At 35.5% G+C, this 5,971-nt stretch overlaps 1 pseudogene; it reads left to right on the top strand.

Moving 5' to 3' along the window:
* The first annotated feature begins 4,543 nt into the window (after positions 1 to 4,543).
* LOC112481021 lies at positions 4,544 to 4,662 on the top strand (annotated as a pseudogene).
* Positions 4,663 to 5,971: the final 1,309 nt, after the last annotated feature.

The following is a 5,971-nucleotide window of genomic DNA, read 5'->3' as shown; positions in this document are numbered from 1 at the left end:
GCTACTTAATGCAGACCGAACTTGAGAGCTCATTGCCTGGAGTCTTTGCGGGGATTGCCCCTTTTGACAGTTTTGAAGAAGTTGAAAGTTTTCAACTCTGCTCTAGGAATGGTTTGAGCGATCTTATTGAGATAGTCAAAATGGATACATTTATTTGGAAATTCAGTTAAAGCATGCTGGGATAGAAGCTTTTATACGGTAGTTTTAAGTGATTCTTCAGTATTTAACAGAACTTTAGAACTGGGAGTATATTTGATAAGTATGAACCTAGAATTTTTCCAGGGAATATACAAAAGAAGTTTACAATATAGTCTCCAAACTAAAGAATTACACTGCCTAACTGGAGGAGAGTTGGCTCATACTTTTGATATAACTATTACATGCTAACTAGTATGATTATAACTATGAATGTTGAAAGAAATGGAAACTGCAATCTTCAGAGAAGACATGAAAGAGGAAATAGAGCTAAAGCTTCAAAGATGGGTAAACTCTAAACAGTTCAGAAGTAGAAGATGAAAACACATTAGCACAGGCTGCAGGTGAGGGCAGGTAGTAATGAAGCTGTGCTCACAAAAAGAGAAAATAACCTGATAGTGCCACAGACTGTACGAAGGGAATTTCAAATTTCTACTACCCATAACTCCATCTCTTCTCACAACTTTTTTTTTCTGAACTGTCCTCTTTCTGAAACAGCAGTGTCCAAAAATCTTTGATAATTTCTATTTGAGAAAATCCAGTAATTCATGCTTTTAGATTTCCAGGCACTTGGTTCTGTGAGCATTCCCTCCTTTCTGTGTTCTCCTCCTAATCTCTGACTACACCTGCTTAACTTTTTTTTTCACTCTTTTAGTCTGAAGACAAGTTTCCTAATTCTGAAGAGAGAATTAAGATTAGGATTTTTTTTTTCTTCTAATCAAGAGACGCCTTACCTAGAAAACACAGTCTTTCTATATAGGTGTAAGAACAAAGCAAGCCTGAATACTGCCTCCTACTAAGCTTTGTTCCCTGGTATCACTGGTGAGGATTAAAGAGAGCCTCCTAGCTCAGGAAGGAAGGAAGGAAGGAAGGAAGGAAGGAAGGAAGGAAGGAAGGAAGGGAGGGAGGGAGGAGAGGGAGGAGAGGGAGGAGAGGGAGGAGAGGGAGGAGAGGGAGGAGAGGGAGGATTGACAGTTCTCTTCAATTTAGCAAGGTGATGACTAGGGAGGGGGATCCTGGAAGCTGACAGAATACTTGAGGAGCACAGGTTGAGAAGCAAGTTTATAGCTATATCAGAACCAGAGGTTCATCTGACCTGGAATCCTGAGGAAAGGGCCAAAGGATATCTTTTATGGGGTTAACTAAGCAGAGCCATGGCTCTTAAAGAGAGTGGCCAGATATGAGCAGTCAGATATTCCCTGGGCGTAATCACACATGCTCAAGTGAACCAGCAACCACAGAAATCACACCACAGAAATTCTTTTGTGCTTCAGATAGTACCCCTCTTACATCTAAAATCAAATTGCTACACTTAACTAAATTGTCTCATCTTGTATGTATGTTAAACCCTGCAAGCTCCAATCAATTGGGAGGATTCTACTAACCAACACTATAAACCTCTCAACAAGTTAGCATTTTTTTGGCAGGCCCACAAGAAAGACTTTCCTTCCTATCAGCACAGTATACCTGATCTCTGCAACAGCTGATCGCCTATCGTGTTAATCCCCTCCTCAAAAACTTCTCTCTCGAAATTTAGCTTTCAAGGGCCACTAATAATCTGGCCTCACCTTACTTCTCACCATTCATTCCACTAGTTTTCACTTGGTGTTTTTGAGGGAAGGATTGACATAATGAAACGTGTTTTAGAAAGGTTAAGCTGCTCACATAACAAGGATGAATTGAAAAATAAAATAGTGTCAGGAAGGAGACTATCGTAATCATGAGTGGTAACCTTTAACAGAGCAGTTTCAGGAGAGTATTATATACAAGTTTAGATAACACAAAGTTAAGAGACTAGACAGAAAACTTGAACAGCATTTGTGGATAGTGTAACTTATTTTGACAAAACAAAAGTTTTCTAATTAGGATGAGAGCTTACATTTGAAAGAAGTAAATAAAATATGAAGTTTTAAATTTTAAAACTGAGAATTTATTAATATAAAGACTTTTGACACTAAAGATTTTGAAAATACCAATTTTTTTACAATAAAAAATCTTTATGTGAAGGTATGATTGCATAAAATTAAATATTTTCTTCTCTGGTTAGTATTCACTGGTGAACTCTTAATAGTCCTACTCCCTTATCTATGACCTATAACATGGAAGGAGAGACTCCCACTATGAAATATCTATTCATGAGTTACCTAGAAGCCCCCTATGATCATTAACTTTCCTGATTATTATGTATTATTTTTAATAGGTGTTACATATATAGATGGTAATAAAAACCAAACAATGCAAAAGCTTATACACTGACAGTTTCATGTGTTTTGTCTTTGCACTTGTCTAGAAGAGGGGCTACAGTTCTTTCATATTATTGACGTGGTCTGGAAGTCAAAAAGAAATTTAGAATCAAAGTTAAAGAATTTCAGTAATAAAATTCTACATTTGGATCACGGGGAGCCTAACTATTCTGCCTTATTATTGTAAGGAGATTCTAGCTAGGCTTCTGTGCAGAAATTAGTACTGAACAAATAGGAAGCTCTCTGAGAGGGGAAAACAATACAGGTTAGGGGACCAGCGAATTATTGCCTTCACCACCCTTCTGGATGTAAACTGCTAACTCACCATTCTCCAAAAATATGAAATTTCAGGAAAATGGACAGAGGCATCAATCCTAAATACCATGCAGTGTTGGGCCAAAATAATGAATATAGAAGTTAGCCATCTCAAGATAAAATACTAACATTTTTATTTTATTTTCCCCCATATATCAGCTAACATCTGAGAAAAAGAAGAGGTAGAAGTAAAACTAGATTTCAAGAATAAAGCCGCTGTGATATTTTTCAGATGCTTTTATCTAATTGGGAAGAAGTTGTCTTTTATTGAAGAAAGTAATAAAGGAATCCTAGGCATTTTTATTTTGAGTCATTATCTCTTTTGAGATATTTCTAAAAAGCAGTGAAACCTATCAAAGTGATTCCTCGTGTTACCAATAGAAAATTAAGTGACTGTTTCAATAAAAAGGTTTAACTTTATACTTTGAAGACTTAAAAGCTCAGAAAGTTCACTTATAAGAGTGGTAGTTTTACTGTCCACCCCCCACCCCCATTTTGATTTTTTTTTTTTAATGAGGGCGTGTGATGGTTAATTTTATGTGTCAACTTGGCTGGGTCCCATTGCCCAGATACATGATCAAACATTTTTAATATTTCTGTGAGGGTGTTTTTGGATAAGATTTACATTTAAACTAGTAGACTTTGAGTAAAGCAGATTGCCCTCCATAATGTGGGTTGGCCTAATCTGAACACCTGAATAAAACAAGACTGACTTCCCCAAACATCATGAAATTCTCCTGCAGACAGCCTTTGGACTTGAACTGTAACGCTGGCTCTTTTGTGGGGTTCCAACCTGCCAGCATCCTGCAGATTTTGGACTTGCCAGCCTCCATAATCATGTGAGCCAATTCTTTACAATCTCTTCATTATTCAAACACACAGAGACACACACACACACACACATCCTATTGTTTCTGTTTCTCTGGAGAATCCTGGGGGTTTGGGGAGAAGAGGGGCAATCAACTTCCAAGTAGCTTTTAAATACTGAAGTCTTCATTCTATAATTATACATGATGTTCCACCTCATTTGGGGCTCCATTAACATCAGTTAGCGATATGAATTTTGTGCCTCTTATATGGTATATACCAGTGTAACTGATATAAGTGATCTAACTACAATAATTATTGAGATAGCATTTCTACACAGTTGCTTGTGCACAGAACGTCGAACAAGTTTTCAATTTTAATTTGCAAAGAATACTCTCTAAAAGAGTCTAAATATTTCTTTAGATGTTTTCTTTGTCCTTCAAGATATATTTTCTAGTTTAAAATAATGTAGCATGTATCAGTTTATTTTAATGTTATTGGAAAAATCTTAGAAAATATAGGCAAGCAAAGAGTAAAAATAAAAATTTTACATAATCCCCCTACCCAGAGATGGTCACTGTTAACACGTTGGCGTGTTTCCTGTTAATCATCTATGAATGGGAATATATCTAGACCCCCGCCTCCATATAGTTTTTAAACAAAAATGGATATATACTGTATGTAGATTTGGTACTGCTATTTTCAAGTAATATGTTTTGAAATTTTCCCTGTTACCTATTTTTGGTCATCTCATACCCTTTAAAATTTTTTACCTTTTCTTCCTTTCCAGTTAAGAGAGGATAATATTAAACAGAAATATATAAAGCATATTGATATGCTGAGAAATGTAAATATGTGTTAACTTTTTCTTAAGTTGTACTTTCAAAACTTTGAAATCACTAAGCTTTTCATATTTAACTAAACACAAAGTCTATAATACAGAAGGAATATGAATAACAATCTCTTTAAAAGACAAATTCCTGATCTTCGGCCATGCTACCCTGAACAAGCCCAATCCCGTTTGATCTTGGAAGCTAAGCAGGGTCGGGCCTGGTTAGTACTTGGATGGGAGACCACTTAGGAAGACCAGGTGCTGTAGGCGTAAAAAAATTTAAAAAATAAGGGATTGTAAGCTGACAAGATTCTTGCAATCTGTGAGGTCAACCAAGCGTTGCCTCACCTAAAATAAATAAATAAATAAATAAAATATAAATTCCTTTCCATTCTCTCAAATGAAATAATAAACTTAAAAGGCTACTTTATATAGATATTTTCCAGCAGGGGTTGGCAAACTGTGGCCTGCAGGCCAAATCCAGCCTGCTGCCTGCTTTTGTACAGTCTATAGCTCATTATGGTTTTTATATTTTAAGTAATACTATTTCATGACACATAAATGATATGAAATTCAAATCCAAGTGTGCCTAAGTTTTTATTGGAATATAGCCATATATATTTACCTATTGTCTATGGCTGCTTTTACACTACAACAACAGAGTACTCGTGACTGAGGCCATACTATGGCATTTTTATCATTTCACACTGCTGCTACACACTACAAATCATAGTAACACATTTTTGCTGAGCATTTCAAGTGCCATGCAGATCACCATACTAGGACATTTTATTATTTTATTAGCAAGATATATACCTGTCAAATCAAAAAAAAAAGTGGACTTAGAATATTCCATTTTTAAGGTACAATGAAGTGTGGATTATTTTGTTATCAAATTAGATGGCAAAGCATTATGTTTATTATGCAATGAACCTATATCTATGCTATAAGAATACAATTTATGTTGACATTACCAGACCAAGAACTCATCACAATATTACCAAATCACAAAAAAATTCAGAGAAGTTACAAAAATTAAAAACTATATCTCTTCATAATAAAATTCCACACAAAAAAAAGAAAAAAGAAATGAAGGAAATAAAGCTGCAACCAAAGTACATGTCCAAGTAGCTCATTTGCTAGCCATGCAAGAAATTTAACATTGATTGAATACGGCAGCTGAAAAAAATGTATCCAGAAAAAATAAACCTGTTTAAGACCATTAGCCTTTGAGTAAAAACAGCTGCTTAAAGTGTTGAGCCCACTAGGAGCAGCATCAATAGACAATTCAAATTATTTAGTGAAGGCAAATTATTTTGAGTGGTTTTCCTTGGCTCTTAACAAGTTGATGGATTTCAAGATACTGTTCATTTGTTCCTGTTCATTCAAGGAGTCAGTGTTTGAAGTGACTGGAGAATTAGCCTCTCTGAATAGGCTGCATGAAACAGGTGAGAATATTTTTGAAGAATAACTAATCCCTTGCAGTATTTCCTGTAGTGCAGTCCTCATAGTGGAGAATTCCCTCAAATTTTGTATGTCTGGAAAGGTCTTGATTTCTTCATATCTAAAGAAGAGCTTT

Source organism: Pteropus alecto, unplaced genomic scaffold, assembly GCF_000325575.1.
Source record: "Pteropus alecto unplaced genomic scaffold, ASM32557v1 scaffold20, whole genome shotgun sequence".
Taxonomy (NCBI): Eukaryota; Metazoa; Chordata; class Mammalia; order Chiroptera; family Pteropodidae; genus Pteropus; species Pteropus alecto.
The sequence above is the reverse complement of the archived record's forward strand: the minus strand, read 5'-3'. Positions and strand labels throughout refer to the sequence as shown.